This window comes from Marmota flaviventris, chromosome 12, assembly GCF_047511675.1.
Source record: "Marmota flaviventris isolate mMarFla1 chromosome 12, mMarFla1.hap1, whole genome shotgun sequence".
In the NCBI taxonomy this organism is placed as follows: Eukaryota; Metazoa; Chordata; class Mammalia; order Rodentia; family Sciuridae; genus Marmota; species Marmota flaviventris.
The window spans coordinates 1,956,262-1,981,015 of record NC_092509.1 but is presented as its reverse complement, the minus strand read 5'-3'; the positions used below and the strand labels follow the sequence as shown (position 1 = coordinate 1,981,015).

Genomic DNA, 24,754 nt, shown 5'->3' with positions numbered 1-24,754 from the left:
TATATAAAGAGTTTTTTTGTTTTATTTTTTAAATACATGATAGTGGAATGCATCGAAATTCTTATTACACATATAGAACAATTTTTCATACCTCTGTTTGTATATAAACTATGTTCATATCAATTCCTGTCTTCATATATGTACTTTATCTTTTTAAAGAGAAAGAGAGAGAGAGAGAGAGAATTTTAATATTTTTATTTTTTAGTGTTTGGCGGACACAACATCTTTGTTTGTATGTGGTGCTGAGGATCGAACCCTGGCCGCAAGCATGCCAGGCGAGCACACTACCCCATGAGCCACATCCCCAGTTCCATATATGTACTTTAGATAATAATGTCTATCTCATTCCACAATCCTTGCTAATATTTACACAACACTCCTACACTGGCTACTTCACATAAACTTGCCTCAGGGATTTAATGCAGTAATCAAATAGATTTTATTCAGCCTATGCAGTGCTGTTGGAATGGCTATTATAAAAATTTAAAATTGTCATGTATAGTGGCATAAAGCTGAAATTCTAGAATCTATGGAAAATGACACAGGAGAATTGTTAGTACAAAGACAGCCTCAGTAATATAACAAAGCTACAATCAACTTAATGAGAGCCTGTCTCAAAATATAACATAAAAAAGAATGTGGATGTATCTCAGTGGTATGCATCTCTGGGTTCAATACTCAGCACCAAACCATAGAAAACCAAGCAAATATCTCATAATTAATAGGGATTACATGGTACACAAATATGTATAAATGTTGGTGACAATATAAATGTAATAAATATATTTTTATAAAAGTGTTAAGATTCTTTAAAAGCCCAAAATAAAAATGCCACATAATCCACTAGTAATAATTTGGGGTAGCAGTGCAAAATCGTACATGCCTGTACACTCAGTGGCTTAGGAGAAAAAGAGGTAGAAAAGTAGGAATTCATTCTCAAGTTAAAGTCCAGCCTCAAGAACTTGGCAAGGTCCTAAGAAACTCAGTAAAACCCTCTCTCAAAAACAAATAAATAAATAAAAGTGTTGGACACTGGGTATGTAGCACACTGGTAAAGTGCCATGGGGTTAATCTCCAGTATTTCAATAAATAAAAAAAATATAAATAATAATTCTTGGTAAAAAAAAAAGCCATACAATCCAATAATAATAACTCTGGGTATATATGTAAAAAATTTGGAATCCTTTTGCTAAATATATTGCCACACATCTATTTTTATTGTACCTTTATTCACAGTATCTAATAAAAGGAAACAAATAAAGTATCTTTTAGATAGAAATTATATCAGAAAATGTGTTCCCTCTGCAAAGCATCCAATTAGTCCATCCCTTCAGAAGCTACACACTTAAAATTCAAACTGGTCCCTAAAAGGCAAGACTCAGAGGGTGGTGTTTTATACTCAAAAAATTTGGAATCTCTGGGAACCTTGTTTCAGATATTCTAAAACTCAGGACTAGGTCCTATGGGAGGTCAGAATAAGAACACAAGATATAGTAAATTCTTTAATGGAGAATCTTAACTCAGACACTGACATAACCAAAAGCAGTGTTGGAGATAAAAAATAGATTCTGTTTCACTGATTTCTGGGTTATGGATTCAAATCAAATATATATTAGAAAATAAGTTAAGGATACTGGTTAAAATCTACATAAAACAGGTATTATAAATTTATCAGGGCTGGGTGTGTTTGTGCAAGCCTGTAATCCCAGTTGTTGAAGAGGCTGAGGAAGAATTATCAAAAGTTCAAAGCTAGCCTCAGCAGAAGTGAGGTGCTAAGAAACTCAGTGAGATCCTGTCTCTAAATAAAGTAAAAAAAAAAAAAAATCCTGGGGATTTGTCTTAGTAGTCAAGTGTTCCTGAGTTGAATCTCCAATATCCCCCATAAAAATGTACCAGGGGGCTGGGGCTGGGGCTTAGTGCAGCTCACTTGTCTGGCACATGTGAGGCTCTCGAATCAATTCTCAGCTCCACATGTAAGTAAATAAAATATAAGGTCTATCAACAACTTCATATAAATACTACCAAGATATTGACATGGACTTTTATCTAATTTGCGTGTACTTTAGCTCTTAAGATTGATGTTGGTTGGGGCTGGGGATGTGGATCAAACGGTGGCGTGCTTGCCTGGCATGCGTGCGGCCCAGGTTCAATCCTCAGCACCACATACAAACAAAGATGTGTCTGCCAAAAAATGAAAAATAAATATTAAAAAAAATTCTCTCTCTCACACTCTCTCTTAAAAAAAAGATTGAAGTTGGCCAGGCATGGTGATGCATTCCTGTAATATCAGCTGTTTACAAGACTGAGACATAAGGATCATGAATTCAAAACCCGTCTCATCAATGGTGAGGCACTAAGCAACTCAGTGAAACCCTGTCTCTAAGTAAAATACAAAATAGGGGTAGGGATGTGGCTCAGTGGTAGAGTGCCCCTGACTTAAATCCCTGGTCTCCCACCCCCCCCAAAAAATGGGGCTGAGTAAATAGTTCAGCTTGTAGAGTGCTTGCTTTCTAAGCATGAGGCCCTGGGGTCAATCCCCAGTACAGAGAGAAAGAGAGAGAGAGAGAGAGAGAGAGAGAGAGAGAGAGAGAGAGAGAGAGAGAGAGAGAGATTGAAATTGCATGTAATTTAAATTCAAGTTAGTCCCACTTTTATTTTTTTCTGCCACACCAGAATAAAAAAGTTTCCTGAAATGTTTTTGTTGGTTTTTTATTTATTTATTTATTTATTAACTTAATTTTATGTGGTGCTGAGGATCGAACCCAGGACCTTGTACGTGCTAGGTGAGTGCTCTATCACTGAGCCACAACCCCAGAATGTCTGACCATAAATAAATAAACAAACAAACAAATTAATAAATAAATAAACCCTCAATTGATGACCCATTACAGTTTTGAAAAATCCTTAATTGGGACACATAAACCTCATTTAGGAGAGATTCATTCTTTTTAATGTCACCTAATTTTATTCTGCTTTCTTCTCATGAGAAAAATCTCAGAATGATAAATTAAATCTTTTAAAAATGTCCTCCAGTTCTTGAAGAAAAACATTATAAATTATGCATACCTTTGAAATAAAACATGGGAAAATAATGATCAATAATGCTGAATGTGGAGTTTTGAGATGAACCAAAATTTCTCAGTTTGCCAATTGAATCTGGGTGCTTGTCTCATAAATTTTGAAGAAAAAAAATCTATTTAAGCAAGAAGAATAGAATGCCTACCATGTGGTATGAGGGAGGAATGATACCAGAAAAAAGAAAAAAACTCATTTTTGTGTACCATCTTAGAAGTTTACAGATGGTTTAGGGCAGAACATGGAGCATAATGCATTTAGAATAGGCTTTGAAAAAGGCATCCTGACTACCATATGGGTTCACATTCATTCTTTTGTGACCCATCCTTTTTTCTTCAAATTCAATCAGGAATCACCCCTGGGACAAAGGACTTTGTTGAAGGTGTTCCCACAAGTTGGCTTCAAGGCCTTTTACATTTGAAATAGGCCTTATTGGTGCTCAATAACATCTTTCAGTTAGCCACCAGGTGTGTTTGAGTGAGGCCCATTATCCACATTACATGGTCATTATACTATCTGTTCTATTTTATATTTAATCTCTGTGAAAAGAGAACCCTAGATTTGGATATGTGAACAGAGAGCTAGAAAACTAGGGGTTTATTCTGAGACCTATGGAGAGCTACACTGAAGTTCTGGATTTCAGATTTTTGTTCTGGATTTGAGATACTGCTTCTGCTACATTTAAAAATCTCAGGACTCATGAAGAGAATGAGTTAAAAGCCAGCATCATGAAATTTGTGAGGCCCTAAGAAATTCAAAGGGACCCTGTCTCTAAATAAAAATATTAAAAAATGGGTGGGAATGTGAATCAGTGGACGAACAACTCCGGGTTGAATTTCTGGTACCAAAAAGAAAACAACACACACACACACACACACACACACACACACAAATAATAATAATAATAATAATAATAATAATAATAATAATAATAATAATAAATAAACAAACAAACCCTCATGAGTAACAAGCCCTAAAATTAACAGCCTCTCTCATGCATGAATACAATAAATGGATTTGGAGTTCTCTCTTGATAATTATCTCAGTCTTCACTATGCAATTTGGAGACATGCTGGACTCATGGCACATGGAAGCCCACAAAGGGCTTTAGAAAGAAGCTGAAAACACCATACAATTATGGAACAAAATGCCCAGGTTTTCAACTGCTGGTCTAAGCCTCACTAGACTAGTCAGAGGAAGGTGAAGGCTAAGCTACCCCAGAGAGACCCTCTGGCCACAAGACTCTGGAGAGAACCAGGAGGAGTCCATAGCCATGACTGCCAGTTTCCACCATTGCCACTCCTGTCAGCTTTAAGCCACCTTCCTATGCAGTCTCAATATAACAAGGCACACTTACCATCTCCTGGCTCTCAGGGTTCTCAGCGCTCTCCCTGTGGTTTGTTTTCAGATTCTGCATAGCACAGACACCTGGGCTCTGGATCCAGGACAGAAGCCTACAAAAAGATTTTAAAAATGGCGGGTTCCAGACACCAAGGGAACAGAAGATTGTGGAAGCCCTCCCCCTCATCACTGGCTGTGTGAGGATTGGACAGTTCTCACCTAAGTGACTGATTGGTCAAGGCTTCAGGCACTGCCTCCAACCTGAGCCAAATGGGCACAGAATCAAAGTCTGAATGACAGGCTGCTCCATTGTCATTGTTAACTGACTACAGATCAGGGCTGAGAATATAGCTTAGTCAGTAGAGTGCTTGTTTTGCTGATATAAGGCCATGGATTCAATCCCCTGCACTACACGCATAAACTCTCCCCCCACCAAAGGAAAAAAAAAATTAAGTAAAGGACTTTGGGGACTAGGGTTATGGATCAGTGGTAGAGAACTTCCCTAGCCTGCGTGAGATACTGGGTTGAACACCCAGCACCGCATTAAAAAGCCACCCAAGAGGGGATGTGGCTCAAGCAGTAGTGCACTCGCCTGGCATGTGGGTGGCCCAGGTTTGATCCTCAGCACCACATACAAACAAAGATGTTGTGTCCACCAAAAACTAAAAATAAATATTTTTTAAAAGCCAACAAACAAACTATTAATGATACTGTGTCCATTTACAATATATATATATATATATATATATATATATATATATATATATATATATATATATATATATATATATATTTTTTTTTTTTTTTTTTCAAGAAAAAAAAAGAATGTGTATTGCACTGGTGCACCCTCACTACAGAACTCATAAACACTTTTATAAATAATATATACATATATTTCTTCAGACAGTGTATAAAATTCTCCTGTGATGTCCTTTCAAGTAACTTATATTACAGTTATGCTTCACAACCCTGAAATCCTCCCCACCTCACTCACTTATTATTATTATTATTATTATTATTATTATTATTATCATCATCATCATTATTATTATTAGCCTTTTAATTGCATTAAATGTCTCTGTATGGGGTTATTTTAAGGCAAAGTTTTCTTCCAATAATAGGACCTAGCCCAGAGAAAAATTTATTGACACTTATAACTGTTTATAGGGTTAAAGCAATTTGTGAATAAATAGATTTCTTGTTGTATTACTGACCTTTAATATTCTGCAAATTTTACCCCCATTCTGATCACTTTGGACTATAGATGTTTTGATGTAGGGGATCTCAAAGTGGTCATGCACAAGGTAGGAAATGAATATAGTAAGATATAAGACTGGTGATTGCTGAGTATGTAGATTTTGCTAATCAAAATAAGTATTGGTGGATGATATGGGGGTAGGGAGAAAAAGAGCAATGAAAAAAACAAGAAAAACTTCAACAGTAGAGGGGTTCACATGCTACAAGTCTATAATGATAGCGTGAATATAGAGGGTAGTGTTCTTGGAAGCAGCAATAAAATTTGAGGGAAAGAAAAAGGTAATTTTTTGCACAGTTCCCAAGTGAGAGAGCCAGGTGAATGGGTTCTCTGTTCAACTCTTCCCACCTAGGAGTGGAATTTATAGTTCATAGGGTATGTCTCAGTAAGTAGTAAAACACCATTTCTATGTACCTTTACATTTTTTCATGGCTACAAGCTGATTTTGACAATTCCAGTCACATTACATCTTTGCACTTGTTAGCTATTCATTAATTAATTCATTCATTACCTTAATAATTTGTTTTTTTATTAATTCACTTTTTCTTTAGTTGTCATTGTTTTTACATTACTGGTGATTACATAATTGCATAAATATTCTGAATGTTGACTTTTGGTTAAATATTGTTATATGTGTTTATTCATACATTTACTTTTCATTGAAATGTTTTTCCTTTACCAAGCATGCTTTATATTAGACCTCAATCTTCATTTATGAAGACTAGATAAAATCACATTATTCCAAATAACTCAAGTATTTATCATCTTTGCAGAATCCTAATCACCCACTAAAGTTGACCCAGTCTGGATCAACTAAAAGCTCTGTCAAAAGTCCTCTTTTTTCTTATATACACTTTAATAAAGAATTCCTCTCTCACTTTTATATTTTGGAGAGTATACTAACTTCCCAAGCAGTAGTTAATAACCTATATGAGTTTTCCAAGCAGCTCACTATTACTTTTAAATTATTTACATCCTTGACACTAAGACTGTCACTGATTACTTTTTTTTATTTTTTCAAGATCTCTCTCTCTCTCTCTCTCTCTCTCTCTCTCTCTCTCTCTCTCTCTCATGACAAATTGAAATCAGAAATGCTTTTTTACTAAGAAACACTCTCAGCCTTTAATAAATTATTCTTTAAAGAAAAAGGGTTTCACTATTTTTCTTAGAGCCTCACTAAGTTGCTGAGGCTGGCTGACTTTAATCTAATGTTATAGAAGTTTGATATATATATATATATAATGAATATAGAGGGTAGAGGGTAGTGTTCATTTGACTCTTTCTTCTCTTGGGGACTGTGCCAGAGTTACCTTCTTCTTTCACTTCTACCTTATTTCTGCCTCCAATGAAATTACCCTTTACCCTCATACTACCATTGATCCACCATTAGACTTTTTAAATCTGAACTCTTGAGCTGGTCATTCTTTCCTTCTTTCCTTCACAGCACTTTTTTCTCTACCCGTACCTATTCCACAAATACTTTTTCATAAATACTCACTACTATATACTCAGTATCCACTAATCTCACATCCTGATCCATCCCTGTTCTGCCTTTTCCATGGATCACTTTGAGATCCCCTCCACCCAGATATCAATAGTCCAGAGTAAGGTCAGGTAAGGGTGTTATATATACACAACAATAAGCCTATTAAAATTGGGATGTATTTTGTCTTAGGTTAAAAAAGAGAATCTACAGACTGCACTGTTAAACTGAATTGTTTAAAATTCATTAATCTCAATAATTTGGAAAAAGAAATTCTATAAAAAGGAGAATAAAAAAGAACATAATACATAAAAGTGACAAATTTGAAGAACACCAAGTGTATATATCAAATAGTGTCATATATTGGTGCTTTCAAAAAACAAATTAATTTGAAATAAATGTAGTTAATGTGAGATGTAGTAATCATTTATTAATTATATATAATGGTAGTATACATGTATATGTACAAAATGCATCTCATATAATTATGAGTGTACATTGCAAAAAATGAACTCTACAGTAATTTTTTTTAAATTTTGCTGACACTATAAATACCTACATCTAGGTTTATGTATTACCAAAAGTTCAGGATACATTTTGTACTTTATAAAGTTTGCAACTGATGAGCAGATCTTTTTTTTTTTTTTTTCAATTTTTAAAAGTAGTAGTACTTATTTTCAGTCAGAACATAATACCATCATTTATCTTTAATTTTTAAATATTTTTAATTATATGACAACAGAATGCATTACAATTCTTATTACACATATAGAGCACAATTTTTCATTTCTATGGTTTTATACAAATTATATTTACATGAATTCACTTCTTTATACATATACTTTATATAACAATATACATCATATTCCACCATCATGTCTAACCCCATGATCCCTCCCCTCACCTCCCAACCCCCAAAAGGTCATTTTGATACACAATGATGTATGCTATGAAGTTATAGAAAAGAGTATATACCTTATAATAATATGAACAGATAAAGTTTTGTAACTAATACATAGCATAATAATAATAATAATAATAATAATAATAATAATAATACACTTGCCATTTAGACATTAATAAATTATACATCTGGCACTACTGACATCTTTTCCCAAAAAAAGGGGGAGTTATTTGTGGGGGAAAATGGTATTCTATGCTTTCTTAATATCAAGAATAAATTATTTTCAGAAGTAATATATATTTCAATATAAAAATAAAATAGAACCAGGTTCCATGGCACACACCTCTAATCCCATTGGATTGTGAGGCTAAGGCATATATATATATATATGAAATACTCCTCACCAAGCAGCCTAAACCTGTAGAAATTATAGTATGTGTGTACCATGACAGTGTACAAGTATGTGATACCATAAGACTAGAGGTATACTTGTCAATACAGTAGAAATAGGAGGCCTAGGAGGAAAGAGGAAATGATTCAGAAAAGAAAAAAATAATAAAGTTTGAGAAAAAATGGTTTCTGGAGCCCAGAAAGATTTTTGGTTTAATTAGAGTACAAAATACCACATAAGTATTATACTGAAGTTACATCTGTTAAATACATCACATGTATAATGGATTTCAAGGAAAATATGTGGAACTTATCACAAACTAAATAAAAATTTACAAAAGCACATAAAATAGCATGTGCATAAATAAAACTAATCATTACAAAGACAACTATTTTAACTCAATTTAACATATACTATTTTCCTACCAAAACTTTAGCATGTTTTTCTTTAAATACAAGAAGAGAGCTGGACCTGTTGGTGCACAATTGTAATCCCAGTACCTTGGGAGGCTGAGACAGGTGTATTGTGAGCTCAAAGCCAGCATCAGCAAAAGTGAGGCCTTAAGCAACTCAGTGAGACATTGTCTCTAAATGTCATACAAAATATGTTTGGGGATGTGGCTCAATTCCCCTGAGTTTAATTCCAAGTACCAAATAAAAGAAAAGAAAAGAAGGGACCAAAAAATTGATCTTATAAATCTTTCATTATTGTCTTAGAAGTTAGATAGTGGCACACAAAAGCAGAATTTTTTTTTTGTACCAAGGACTGGACTCAGAACACTTTATCACAAATCGCATCTCCAGCCCATTTGTTTTTAAAGACAAGCCAAGTTCTCACTAAGATGCTTAAGGTCCCACTGAGTTGCTGAGACTAGCCTTGAACTTAAAATCCTTCTTCCTCAGCCTCTTGAGTCACTGAAATTACAGACATGTATTACAATATTGGCTCTTGTTTCCTGGTTTATGAAATTAACAGGCAAAATTGAAATGCTAAGCATAAAAACAGCTGTTAAAATCACCCCTTTGTTAATTCTAGCTTATTTCCTAAGGTTTAAATATTGAAACCAATATTTCAATGTATATTGAAGGTAACATTATCTATTATAGTCAACAGTCTGTTGATCTCCATTCTATCCAGACATTTTTTTTTTACTGCCTAAACTTTTATTTAATTTTAAAAGATTATTCAATATATTTGAACTTCTGGTTTTTCTGCTGGCATTATTAGGATACTAGGTTCAAACCTTACAGCCTATGGAAAATTAAGGTGTGGTTATAGCTAAAGAAAAGACTATATGATAAATAAAATTTTAAACTAAAGAGGATGAGGTATTTTTTTGTTATTTTTTTATGTATCCTTGGTGAATAAGATAGAGTACACAGCCAAATCTTAAATCATACAAAGCAGGCTCTATCTCTAGTTAATAAAGAAAAATATCAAATACAAAAAGTTGTGTTGCAAAACCACATGGCACTTGGTTTGTTAACAGCAGCACAGGAATGGATTTCTGCCATATCCAGTTGTATGCATATTCTAGATCACCAAAATAATATCAGTATTACTTCAATATATATTACATCTTTAGTTGCAGCCACACAGCAGTTGATCAATGATAAGTTGAAAGAATGATGAGCTTGTCAGAATAATATCTGGACAATGCTTTTAGTAATCCTAGGCAGGGGGATTGTGTTCTAGTCATATCACAATACAGTGTATTTTTTGTGGCCTGTGGATGCAGAGCTCTTACTTCCTTGCTAATAGATCATTGCAGAAGACTTCAGGTGTGTAGATTTTTTGATGATGAATCCTAAAAGTGTGGATGATTGGAAAGGCCCAACATGGCTATAGCTACTCTATTGTTGATGCTTCCAACAGGTTATTGTTGTTGTTGCTGTTGCTGTTGTTATTATTATTATTATTATTATTATTATTATTATTATTATTTATTGAAGTAATAAATACCCTGATTTAGTGTATTCATTCATTGTCATAAACATTTTCTTTTGAGCATGTGTTCATTATGTAAAATATTGACCATTCACCTTTGTTTTCTGTCCTATATATGAAAAGTCCTATGGAATGATGCAGGAATCTAAGGGCTGAAGGTTCTGGGCTGTCTGGGAGCTATTCTGTTTTTTTTGCATAAGCATGACCACACTGCCAACTCTGCCTCACATCTCTCAATTGCTAGAGACCCAAATTTTACATCCTGGGTCTCAACATCCACACAGCAACTGGCAAAGTCTTTAGGATATTTGTAGGTGAGAGATATCTCAGTCCTGATAGATTAACAGAGGTTGTTAGGGGAGTGGTGGCACCTATGGACACCTAAAAGCATACAACACCTAGTTGCCTCAGTCCTATTACAGTGGACTCCTATGGAGAGTTGTGATATAATGGGATTAGTTCCTTGTAAGCAGAAATAAGGATTCTGACTGCACTATGGGCAAACATGAACCCTGCAAGTTGAAGTGTCAATTAAGTGTTGAAGCCTAGGCCCCAGCCCCTGGCCAAAGAAAAAAGTGGCAGCAGTGGCATAGATGATTTGGGTAAGTAGGCAAATGAGTCATGTGCAGCTGCTCTGGCCATGGGATGAATGGTTTCTATAGATCTGAGAGCAAAAACTGATGCAAGTGTATGAGAGACTACCAGAATGAGGAATTGCAAGATAGTCAAGAGGTCTAGGAATCCAAAATACATCCAGTAGAGTAAGATCTCTGTATTTTGAAAATACCTATCAACCTTCCCCATTGTGATGTTGAGTCTCTAGAGAAGAAGGATAAAGGCCTTCAAGTCCAGTCATTGGATGATGCATAAAAAGAAACAACAGTAGCCAATGGCTCCAATGAACAACTGGCATGGCCAGCCCAGGTATCAAAGTTTAACCTATTTTACCTGTTAACCAGAACTGATGGACTTAAAAAAAAATTTACCCAGGTATCAAGAGAGCAAGATTATTATTTTTTGTATGTTAGAATTAGAGATAAACAGCATTTTGTGTTGCACCCTATAAATGGTGAGGTTAGCATTGCTCCTTACAGTAGAAGTTGTAAAATGCTCAATTCCATGAGGCATTTGGGGCCAAAAAAAGACCAAAAAGACCAACTGTGTTAGTACAGCTTCCAGAGGGCTATGTTTTTAGAAAGTAGCCAAGGTCATAAACACTCAGATTCAATGTATGTACTCAGGGTCAAAAACATTTGTGTGTGAGCATGCTCTTACATTAGTCAAATGTTGTTGATATGCCTTCTTTGTCTGACCTGCATAAAAAAATTCTATTTAATAACTTTGGGGGCTGAGGGATAGAAGCTAGAGGCTGGTTATGGGCTATTACTGCCTTCAGAAGCAGCAAGCCTACCATCTGAAAAGTTCCTCACATCTGGTGAATAGGGAGCCTACACCCTGGGAACAAATTTTTACCCCTCAAACATCAGATAAAGCTCTAATCTCTAGAGTATACAAAGAACTTAAAAAGTTAAACAACAAAAAAGCAAATAACCCAATCAACAAATGGGCCAAGGATTTGAACAGAAACTTCTCAGAAGAGGATATAGAATCAATCAACAAATACATGAAAAAATGCTCACCATCTCTAGCAATCAGAGAAATGCAAATTAAAACTACTATAAGATACCATCTCACTCCAATAAGAATGGCAGCCATTATGAAGTCAAACAACAATAATTGCTGGCGAGGATGGGGCGGGGGGAGATACACTCATATGTTGCTGGTGGCACTGCAAATTGGTGCAGTCAATTTGGAAATCAGTATGAAGATTCCTTGGAAGGCTGGAAATGAACCCACCATTTGACCCAGCTATTCCCCTTCTCATACTATACCTAAAAGACCTAAAAAGAGCATACTACAGGGACACAGCCACATCAATATTTATAGCAGCACAATTCACAATAGCTAGAATGTGTAACCAACCTAGATGCCCTTCAGTAGATGAATGGATTAAAAAAATGTGGCATTTGTACACAATGGAATATTACAAAGCACTAAAAAATAACAAGATCATGGATTTTTTCAGGCAAATGGATGGAATTAGAACAGATTATGCTAAGTGAAGTTAGCCAATCCTAAAAAAAATAAATGCTGAATGTCTTCTCTGATATAAGAGGGATGACTCAAAATGGGATAGGGAAGAAGAGCATGAGAAGAAGACTACCACTAAATAGGAAGAGAGGTGGGAGGGAAAAAGAAGGAGAAGGGGAGTTGCATGGAAGATGGAAGGAGGACCTCATTGTTATACAGAATACATATATGATGTTGTGATGAGAAAAAGAAAAAAAAAGTGTGTTGTTGAGAGCCACAGTTTAGTTGGAATGACACCTGGCATTTTGCTAGAGGGAATGGTTGAAAGGTGACCCTGCTTCAGGAATAGGGCAGTTCCAGGATTAGGGCAGATCCTGCTGCCTTGGGCACCTGCTACTTTGGAGTTCCAGTTGAGTTCTCGCGGGGGTGAGGGGGTGGGGGGGGGTGTTCAGGAAGAATTGGCACACGGAGCCCAGTGGAGGGAGTGTGTTGTGTGTTTCCGAGAAGTGTGTGTAGAGAGTCAGTGAGAGTTCGGGAATAAAGACTTGCTGTTTGAGCCTACAAGGCTTTTGTGGCGGCTTAGTTATTTGTGCCCAGACAGACTGTGGCAGTGTGTCACATTAGATTGAATAAAGAGAAAGGATGGAACAGGAGGGCAGGAGTAGGGAGGATAGAAAGGGCAGCAGAATAGACAATATGATTGATGTATGTACATTCCATGTATGTATATGTCAAAATACATTCTGCTGTCATGTATGACTAAAAAAAAAAATTAAAAATCACATGGTAAAAAATAAATAAAAAAAGTTCCTCACATCTTCTTTCAACTGCTTGAGCCCCAAACATTGCTTTTTTGATATGAGCCCCTACACAGCAGCCACAGATGTGAAACTATTTTTAATTTGAGACTATCACAAATCCTCTGCTTTATGCAAGGAGTATTGTTTTGTTTTGTAGACATGCTCCCAGATAATATTTATATAGTGGATATTTAGTGAATTATTTATTTTAGATTATATATATTGCCTTAATGTTTGTGGTGAGCCGCTTCTGCTGTTTCTGCAGACTATGGTCGCCATTACGAGATGGCGCTGGCTCCGCTGTGGTATGTGACAAACAACTCCTTATCTGAGAGAGTTGGCACATGATTTTTCACCACCCTGTGAGAAAGTTCCACGCGGCAGCTTTGCATTGGGGCTTGGGATGCTTTATTAAGGCTGGGAGGGCATCCGGGAAGAGAGAAGAAGAAAGAATAAGAAATATCAAGGGACCTGAATAAACTGCTGAGAGAAGATTCCTGAGTGTTGCGTCTTCCTTGCGGGCAAGGGGTCGCGACAAGTGGTGCCGAAACCCGGGAAATCAGAACTCTCAGTAGTCAGGGGTGGTGCACCGGTTAGTCCCCAGGTAAGTGGGATCCGCGATCAAAGCGGGGTTAGTCCCCAGGTAAGGGGGATCTGCGTTCAAAGCGGGGTTAGTCCCTAGGTAAGTGGGATCCGCGACTAAAGCGGGGCAGCTCTTCTGTAATGAAAGAGGAAGCCTTGCATTTTATTGCAGCTGCGCCGTGTACTTTTGCTTCTACTTTCGCTTTTGTTTTCTGTGTTTTTTCCGCTGCGTCAGTGTGTTTCTGCTGTCTGTATTTTTTTTGTCGTTGTGTCATGGGTGCCACATCTTCAAGTCCGCTTCTTCTGGCCCTAGATGGCCTGTTACGTTCCAAGGGACTGGAAGTGAAGCATAGTACATTACAGAGATTTTTACAGAAGGTAGATATCGCTGCACCGTGGTTTGCATTTTCGGGCAGCCTTACTGTGCCTAGTTGGGATAAATTAGGCAAAGATCTTGATTTTGCATCTGAGCACGGCATGTTAGAGGGTGGGGTGATACCCCTTTGGAAAATGGTCCGTGGTTGCCTTACGGATGGCAGATGCCAGGAAGCACTTGCTAAAGGACAGGAGGTTTTAGAGCGATTACATGAGGAAAAGTCGGAGACGGCAGAAAGTGAAGTGACTCGGGAAGAGGGGAGTGTGCGGAGCATGACACGGGGGAGGAGATGGTTGTATCCAGATCTCAGTACACTGCGTACACCCCAATGCGAAAGTGGGTCAGAGGAGGAGGAGGATGAGGAGGAAGAGCTCGGGAGGCTGTCTTGTCAGCTAGGGAGTTTAGCTATAGGAGAAGGGAATAAAAAGAAACAAGGGCTCAGGAAGAACGATCCCCCGGATCCACCGCCGTATGGTGGGGGCACTACGGGGAGAGCTTTCCATGCCCAAACATGGAGGGCTGTTCACGCTGAGATGGGTCTTGCTTATCCAGTTTTTCAGGATGACAACAGGGGAAGAGTCCATGAACCCTTAGATTTTAAAATTGTAAAGACCCTGGCGGAGTCTGTGCGTACTTATGGGGTGGATGCCGCCTTCACACTGACTCAGGTGGAGAATCTATCTAGATACTGTATGACTCCCTCTGATTGGGCTAGCCTTGTTCGGGCTTGCATTTCCCCGGGTAAATATCTGGACTGGAGAGCATTCGTGCTAGAGGGCGCAATAGAGCAGGCCACCCAAAACCATGCGGCGGGACATCCCCATTGGGACAAGGATATGCTCTTAGGGCAGGGTAGATTTGCAAATCAACAGACAGGATTTCCTCTTGAGGCATATGATCAAATTAACAACATTTGCATTCGGGCATGGAAGTCGCTTCCAAATAGAGGAGAGGTGTCTGGTAATTTGACCAAGATTCTACAAGGCCCTACAGAACCCTTTTCAGATTTTGTAGCAAGGATGGTGGATGCCGCTGGAAAGATTTTTGGGGATCCTGATAGAGCCATGCCCCTTATCAAGCAATTGGTCTTTGAGCAGTGCACCAAGGAATGTAAAGCAGCAATCACTCCTTATAAAAATAAGGGCATAGAAGCATGGATGAAAGTGTGTAGAGAGATTGGAGGACCTTTAACTAATGCAGGTCTTGCAGCTGCTGTCCTTCGGATGGCAAAAGGGGGCAGTCCTGGTGCCAGAACATGCTTCCATTGTGGTCAACCTGGTCATTTCAGACGTGAATGTCCTAAAAAAGATAATTTTACTGGACCCCCTCGCGGTGGCCCTTCCAATGGCCTTCGTCAACCGGGGCTGTGTCCAAAATGTAAAAAGGGAAAGCATTGGGCAAAAGAGTGTAGATCAGTGAGGGACATCTATGGACAGCCTGTTTCAGCTGGGCCAAAAAACGGCCGAAGGGGCCCCCGACCCCAGGGCCCACAAATATATGGGGCAATGGAGAATGTCACACCCAAACCCAAGACATGGCCATCTCTACGCCATCCCATGAGACGCGGAGAGCCACTACAGGTGCCGCTGGATTGGACCTCTGTTCCACATCCAGACTCGTACTAACACCTAAGATGGGAGTCCAATTGGTGGAAACTGAATTCAAAGGGCCTTTACCACCTGGCACTGTACGTTTGCTAATTGGACGTGCATCCTCTATATTGCAAGGTCTTCATGTCTTTCCTGGAGTCATTAGTCCTGATACTGTAGGATCAGTAAAGGTTATGGTGGAAGCTCCAAGGGGTATTGTGTCCATTTCCCCAGGAGACCGGATTGCTCAATTGCTAATTCTACCCAGTCTGCATAACCGCTTTCCTGCTGATTCCTTTTCAAGGACAAGTGATGAGATTGGAGTCACTGGAGGGAATTCTGTTTATTTGTCCTTAGATATGAATGACCGTCCTACTTTAAACTTAACCATAGAAGGTAAATCAATTTTGGGATTGCTAGATACTGGAGCAGATCATAGTATAATAGCACAAAAGGACTGGTCAAAGGGGTGGCCGGTGCAGCTCTCAGATCAATCACTAAGAGGTTTGGGATATGCCCAGGCCCCTCAAATCAGCTGTAGACATCTATCTTGGAAGGACCCAGAAGGACACAATGGCACCTTTCAGCCTTATGTACTTGATTTACCTATCTCTTTATGGGGTCGTGATCTGATGAAAGACATGGGGTTCACTCTTAGTAATGACTATTCTCCGGTGTCTCAACAGATTATGCAAAATATGGGGTATAGGCCAGGTCTAGGACTAGGAAAACACCTACAGGGGTGTAGGCATCCTGTACAAGGTCATCAAAAGCTTAACAGATTTGGTCTGGGTTTTTCCTAGGGGCCACTGGGGCTCAAATACCCATAACATGGCTCACCGAGGAGCCTGTTTGGGTGCCTCAGTGGCCTCTTCCCTCGGTTAAATTGGCAGCGGCCCATAATTTAATTAAAGAACAACTAAACTTGGGTCACATCCAACCTTTACTTCTCCATGGAATACTCCCATATTTGTTATTAGGAAAAAATCAGGAAAGTGGCGCCTACTGCATGATTTACGAGCAGTTAATGCTCAAATGCAACTTACGGGGCCCATTCAAAGAGGGCTACCTCTGCTCTCCTCTATTCCTCAGGGCTGGCATATTATTGCTATTGACATTAAAGACTGTTTCTTTTCTATTCCTTTGCATCCTAAAGACTCACAACGTTTTGCTTTCACCCTTCCCTCGTGTAACCACGAGGAGCCAGATCTTAGGTTTGAGTGGGTAGTGTTGCCACAGGGAATGGCTAATAGGCCCACGATGTGCCAGATGTATGTGGGGAAGGCACTCGCACCTCTCAGACATAAGTATTCCTCCATCAAGATTATTCATTATATGGATGATGTGTTATTGGCCGCTAAGTTAGAGCAGATAGTTAATGAGGCCTATAAAGACTTAGTAAAGCTGTTAGCTCAATATGGGCTACATATTGCACCTGAAAAAGTTCAAACGGGAAATTCTATTGAGTATTTGGGAGCAATAATTGGGTATGATAAACTGAAACCACAAAAAATCACCATAAGAACTCAAGATCTCCAAACTCTAAATGATTTTCAAAAACTGTTGGGAGATATTAATTGGATAAGGGGATATTTACATATTCCTAATGGTGTGCTCCAGCCTTTGTATGCTACCCTTAAGGGTGATCCAGATCTTGCTTCTCCTCGTAGCCTCACCAAAGAGGCTAGAGCTGCCCTTATAACAGTAGAAGAAGCTATACAACATGCTACTCTATGCAGGCTCCAAAGTGATAAATCTTTCCAGTTATGTGTGCTTGCCACTATGCGGCAGCCTACTGGAGTACTGTGGCAAGATGGGCCTTTACTATGGATCCATCCACATATATCCCCAGGAAAATCTTTAGAATACTATCCTGATGCTGTTGCAGCGTTAGCACTTAAAGGGATTCACCAAAGCATTCAATTTTTCGGACAATCACCTTCTTCTCTTATTATACCCTATACTAAGGCTCAACTTAATGTTTTGTGTGCTACTCTAGACAACTGGGCTATTCTATGTTGCTCGTTTCAAGGGGATATTGATAATCCATTACTCCATTTTGTTAAAGAACATCCCATCATTTTCCCTAAGGTAACTTCACCCAATCCAATTCCGGGGGCTGTTAATATTTTCACTGATGGTTCCAAGTCTGGAATGGGAGCTTATGTAATTAATGATTCTCCCCCTGTTCAGCATCAATTTGCTCCTGGTAATCCACAATGGGTTGAACTGCAAATTGTTATTGAGGTTTTTAAACAGTGTTCTTTTCCTTTTAATCTTATCTCGGACTCCATTTATGTGGTACAAGCACTCAAAGTCCTGGAGGCCGTGGGAGCTATTAGTAATGCCCATAATGTATCTGCTTACTTTAATCAGCTTCAACAACTTATCTGTAGCCGCACTGCTCCTTTTTATCCAATGCACATACGGGCTCATACTTCTCTTCCTGGTCCGTTATCACAGGGTAATGCCTGTGCGGACTCAGCCACTAGAGGCCAGTTGATATGCTTGGCTTCCTCCTTAGAGGGGGCTAAATTATTTCACCAAAATTTCCATGTTAATGCTTTAACGCTGCGCAGGCGTTTTTCCATTTCAAGAGCGGATGCTCGTCAGATAGTATTACAATGTCCTCATTGTGTCACATTTCTTCATCCCCCTACTTATGGAGTGAACCCACGGGGATTAAAACCATTGGTTGTCTGGCAAATGGATGTGACGCACATACCTGACTTTGGTAACCTCAAGTATGTACATGTTTCTGTTGATACGTGCTCTGGAGTTATTCATGCCTCTGCTTTGTCGGGAGAGAAGGCACGTAATGTTATCACTCATTGCCTAGAAGCATGGGCAGCATGGGGTGCTCCTGCATCCCTTAAGACTGATAATGGACCTGCTTATACTGGCAGACAATTTACATCCTTTTGTTCTACCATGGGAGTACAACTTACTCATGGTCTGCCTTACAATCCTCAAGGACAAGGCATTGTTGAGCGTGCTCATCGCACCTTAAAGGAAACTTTACAAAAACAAAAAGGGGGAATAGGAGCTGAACACACTCCTAAAGAACGCCTGTCCTTAGCTCTCTTTACCATTAATTTTTTAAATTTGGATATTCATGGTCGCTCTGTGGCTGATAGACATGTGTCCCCTCAGCCCTCTGTGATTGGTTATGTTAAGTGGAAGGATGTTCTTACAGGCCAATGGAACGGCCCCGACCCCGTGCTGATATGGGCACGAGGATCTGTATGTGTTTTTCCCCAGGATCGCACGGAGCCGTTGTGGGTCCCTGAACGCCTGACAAGAAGAGTCTTGACATCAACCGACCAGCAACAAGAGATACCACAGCAACCCTGTGATGAGGATCTTCACTCTGCTACGTGCTCTGGTTCTGGTGCTGGTGCCGATGGCACAGACGACACCAATGCAGTGGTGGGCAGTGGCACAGGCTTGGCCAATGCCGATGCCGGTTCATGGTAGTTCTAGTGTCCTCCCCACTCTTTTCTCTACCTCATGTGAGATGTCTGCTCCCTGTGCCTCTCCTAGAGGGGACGTGGAAAGCATTTTTAATCGATCTCAGGTTAATCTCACAGGAGTTTTTTGTTTCAGCCTTGGAAACGCTAATTGCATTAGCCTTAAGACCAAAAATTTGACTAACTGGGAGGACCCATTGCGGTCCAATCAGGTCTCAGGGAGTATTATTAATGCTCTACTGAGCCAAGTAGTTTCGGGGAAGCAATCAGGTTCAGGGACCCCTGTAAATAGCTCTGCTTTAAACATAACTACCTTGGCTATGATCTCCAAGGTACTAATACCAGTACCTCCTTCTTTTAATAGTACTTACAATGCCACTCATTTCAAGGCCTCTCCTTACTGTACCCCTAATCTTGCTTTCCCCCCAACATTTACGCCTTGTCAGGATCATTCTTGGGAGAAACTTCAAGTTGCTAAGGGTTTCTCCTTTTCCCCCTCTCTTAAGAGGTATGTTTATAATTTTAACCATAGTGCCAACTCCTCTACAGGAGTAGGTTGGTCCTGGTTTCAATGGCTGATTTCCAATGAGAAGGGGGCTTCAGCTGATATTTCTGCATTGGCTCAATTGCTAGGAGCCAAAACCTGGCTGGCTAATGTTTCTGGCACTGTTAGGAGAAGTGAACGAGGTAATAGGCTCACATCTGTTTCGCTCAACTCTTTGCTATATAATGCCACATTGCCTCCTGCAATGGTCTGCGTCCAATCCCCGTTCTTGCTCCTTTTGGCTAATAATACCTCATCGGGGATGCTGGATTGTTCTAGTGTTACCTGTCTCTTATCTGAGTGTTGGAATGGTTCTTGGACTGTAGCAGTGGTTATGAAAATTCCAACCTTTGTCCCAATCCCAGTCACTGCGGACCCAGATAAATTCCCCATTGTTGAACTACTTAGAGTCCGCAGAGATTTTGGAATTACGGCAGCTATAGTGACAGCTGTGGCAGTGTCTGCTGCTGCAGCAGTTACAGCTGGAGTAGCCATGGCCAGTCAAGTACAAACTGCTGCCACTATTAATCAAGTTGTTCAACAAACCTCCACCATACTTGAATCCCAAAATTCAATTAATCAACATATTTTGTCAGGGATTTTAGCTGCCAACCAAAGGATAGATTTACTTCAAGCTCAGGTAGAAGAATTGGCTGACTTAGTGCTTTTGGGTTGTGTTGATCAACGTGCACATTTATGCATAACCTCTGTCAGATTTAATGATTCCAGAAATGCCTCCCGCATCATTGGCGAATATTTGGCCGGAAATTGGTCCATGGCAGCGGAAGACATGATCCAGTCTCAACTAACTCAGATTGCTGTTTTGAATAGTACCCGCGTTGAACCAGTGACTTTGGGTCAATTCACCGATTGGATATCTTCTGCTTTTTCCTTCTTCAAAGAGTGGGTGGGGGTAGGCATTTTTGGTGCAATGTGTTGCTTCAGTGTTATACTTTGTTTGTGGTTTCTCTGTTGCCTTAAAACTCGCCATGCACAAGAAAAGGCTATGATCATACAAGCTCTTGCAGCTTTAGAAAATGGCAACTCACCTCAAGTCTGGCTTGCGCATCTTAAACAGTAAACCTTTGTCATGGTCGTTGCACCCCAAGTTATTATAACATTGCACTGGGATCGACATGACTTTCCTTGTTATTCTCTTAGTGTTGGAAAGCCCTTGCACTCTGCCGGTCTTGCTGCCATTGCACGCAGATGGGTTTTCACACTAGTGCTTTTCTATCGCTTTAAAGTCCGTGCCTTTCTTTCAGGGTGCTGTCAACTTGTTTGTCATTAATACAGCCACAGTTCAGCCTCAGCTATCCCCCTTCGTCCACCATCGTCACGACACAGGATGCGAGGCAAGGCACTGCACTTGAGTGATCCTTGACGTGGACCTCAAGGAGAGCATGTCCTATTGCATGCGGGTTAGACGCGTCCACGCCCCGCCCCACGAAAAAAGGCGTCGGCTGATATGGCCTCGGATCTGGGGAAGGGCCCTCCTTAGGACTGAGCCATACTATGCAGCCACTTCTGCACAGTGGGATAGGACCTCTACTCTCGCCTGTATTGTTTTAATAAAACAGAAAGGGGGAACTGTGGTGAGCCGCTTCTGCCATTTCTGCAGACTATGGTCGCCATTACGAGATGGCGCTGGCTCCGCTGTGGTATGTGACAAACAACTCCTTATCTGAGAGAGTTGGCACATGATTTTTCACCACCCTGTGATAAAGTTCCACGCGGCAGCTTTGCATTGGGGCTTGGGATGCTTTATTAAGGCTGGGAGGGCATCCGGGAAGAGAGAAGAAGAAAGAATAAGAAATATCAAGGGACCTGAATAAACTGCTGAGAGAAGATTCCTGAGTGTTGCGTCTTCCTTGTGGGCAAGGGGTCGCGACAAATGTTGTCTCCCCCTCACTTTTTTATGTAGTGTTTTATGTTTCATATTCTCGATTTATAAAACTTTTGTGATACAAATACAGTGGTTTTGTTGCATTTTCCATACCATGCTGCATTTTTATCATGACTCTAATGAAATATATCTGTTTTTAAGTTTCTCCTGATAAGAAATTTTAAAAATGTTTCTTGTCCTTGATTTTCACTTCAGTTCTCAGCCATTTCCCAAGTTTATTTTAAATCCTTGCTATAAGCTTCAGAAGTTTTTCTCAAACATATAATCCCCATTTAATAGAAAGTTCACCAGATGTAATTTTTTTATTCTTTTCTTTTCTTTTCCTTTTAAGGGGAGAGGAATGAGTACTTAACCCAGGATAGTTCTCCTAAACCCCTGTATCACAAGCCCTTTTTAATTGTATTTTATTTTATTTTCAGACAAAGTGTTGCTTAGATGCTTAGGGCCCTCTCATAATATTTAGGCTCAATTAGAAATTGTGATTCTCCTGATTAAGTCTCCCAAATTATTAAGATTGCTGACATGAGCCACCATATGTGTGTAACCCCCTTTTTGAAAAAAAAAATGTGACTACTTAACTTTTAAGAGAATTTAAAAATAACGATGAATCATGGCTCCTAAATGAGATAAGATTTGCCTTTGGTTCAGGCATATTTGTTCTTGATATGTACTTAAAAATTATGGGCACACAAGAAATCATATTTGTAAGATTCTGTCTCAAAACTAAAAAAATAAAGAAAAAAATTGAAGATATAGCTCAGGAATAATATTCCCTCAGTTTATCCATCAGTACTACACTCATATAAACACACACACACACACACACACACACACACAGTACTTGTGGGAATTTGAAAATATTTTTTGATACCAAACAGCTGTATAAACCTCATCTTTTACAAAAGGCAGAATTAGTGCCATAATAGCAGTAGTCCTTTAGCCTTATCTGTGTACAGAAATTTGGTAATGTGATTTTACTCCTACTGTAGCCAAATGCAGAATGTATTCTCCAAACTTTGGGTCAGGGCTCTACTTATTTTTTATGGCTTATGTAAATGTGTGGCTATGAAAGAGTACTTTTCAGGTACCTAGTCAGGAAATACTTTTTAATGATTTTGCTTTTGCTTTTAGAATACTGTCTCCTTGATGAGAACAAGTCCATCTTAATTTATTTGATTCTGAGATATCATGTGAAGAAGATTCACAGTAATCAGGTCCATAACCAAGGCAGGTTTTTCCTGGCATGGAGTGGATGACCTGTTGAGGAGAGGGTCATAGAAAGAAGTTGAGGCTCTCACCATCCAGATGAGGTTATAGAGTTTGAGAGGATCTCGTCAGGAGAATGATGATAAGTAATGAGATGTCAGTCCAGTTCCTCACCAGGCTCTCAAGCCCAAGTGCATCCTTGTTTCAGTTGGATGAATCCCTGTTCATTAGCTCTATTTTTACACTAAATTTGGGGGCTTTATGACCCCCCTTGCAATCCTTATCAGCTACCACCAGATTTCTCCAGGACATCATTTACCCTGGGGTCAGAACCATCTGCTGGTGGTCTCCACCCTTATCTTCTCACTTTATCTTCTTATCAGGAGAGGACAGCCTGCCAGAGTCTTCACTGTGTTTTTCAGAGTAAGGGGAAGTAATTGTCTGAGGTCATACTTGAGGGATCTGTGGGTGTGCCTGGTGAGACTGCAGGTTTCAAACTGGAGTTTTTAAAATGGAGTTGCTTAGGCCCAGGCCTAAGGCCATTCTCACCATTCTCCCACTTGATTCACATTGTACATCCTGGGGAAGGGGTGCCTAAGCTTGGCACTGTGAATCACCCATTCCATTGGCCAAAGGCTGGACTTCACCTATGTCCAAAAGTCACTTCTCATTGTGGTTTGTTGCATTGTTCCATAACCACCAATAGTGACCATATTTGAATTACATCTGGTTAAGACCAAAGCGTTTGCAAGGTACCCAGGGATTGAAATGATAATATAATCAAAATCAAGTGGTATGATAAGGTTGAGACATTTTAAAATTTGTCTTGCATGTAAGTCCCAATGAACTAATTCTGTTACATTGTCCCAGTTGATTCTAATAGTCACTGTAAGGCTCTCAAATGCTCTGAGATATATTGAATCTAAATATTGACTAAAATACAAGAATGAGGGTGGTTCCTCTAATTATATATATGTAGGCATTGCAATTCCAACTTCCATCATTCTGTGTTTATTAAAAGTGGGACTCTGTCCTCAAATAACCTCCTGGGAAAGATGTGGGTAGAAAAACAAAAGATGGAGTTCTCACTGTTCCATTATAAGCTCAGGATTTAGATCTCCAATGGCTATTTTTGCTTAAAAAATAATGTCACTTTCCAGTGTTTTGTAGCCTGTGAGTGACTCTTGCAGGCTTTCAGAAACTGTGAGAACCTAGGTCTGTTTTCCAGTCCAGCCACATACACACCCCACAGCCTTGGCTAATTGCTACAGCAATCCGCCTGCTCATTCCACATATGCAAAGTGGGCCTTATGCAGTTCTGGATCCTATGGTGGTATTGGGGTTCAAAGAACAGGCTGTGGGGATGAATGGGAGACTCCACATAACTAGAATCCTTGTAAAACCAAGGTATGCCCGGGAGCCATGGAGCTGCATTTTGGGCCTGAGAGACATTAGTTTGCAATGAGTGACCCGATTGGCTTCTGGGGGAATTTATCAGGAAACCTACTCTGCATTTAGCATGCTTGTTTTGGTGCCAATAAACTCATAGAGAGACAAAGGGGCAAGAAAAATGATAAGGCCCTGGTACACACCCAGACCATATGTGCTTAGCAAGGTTAACTTCTTTATGCTGATTCATTATTAATAAATGGGAAGAATAGGACCCACCTCATGGAATTTTCAGGAAGACTGAGAGATATGGGTGGACAAATCATTGAGCCCCGTGTCTGGCATACAGTAAGCTCTGTAAATTTTATCTCTGTTTTAGAAGACAATTTAAAGTTTTTCTTCCTC

The 24,754-nt window shown here is 39.4% G+C and overlaps 1 long non-coding RNA gene across 1 annotated transcript in view; it reads right to left on the bottom strand.

Moving 5' to 3' along the window:
- Positions 1-4,455: 4,455 nt before the first annotated feature.
- The window catches only part of LOC139707894 (uncharacterized), a 52,473-nt gene continuing 32,174 nt past the window's right edge, over positions 4,456-24,754 (bottom strand). Inside the window, exon 4 of the long non-coding RNA XR_011709284.1 lies at positions 4,456-4,529. This is a non-coding gene — a long non-coding RNA (uncharacterized lncRNA). The remainder of the gene's footprint in view (positions 4,530-24,754) is intronic.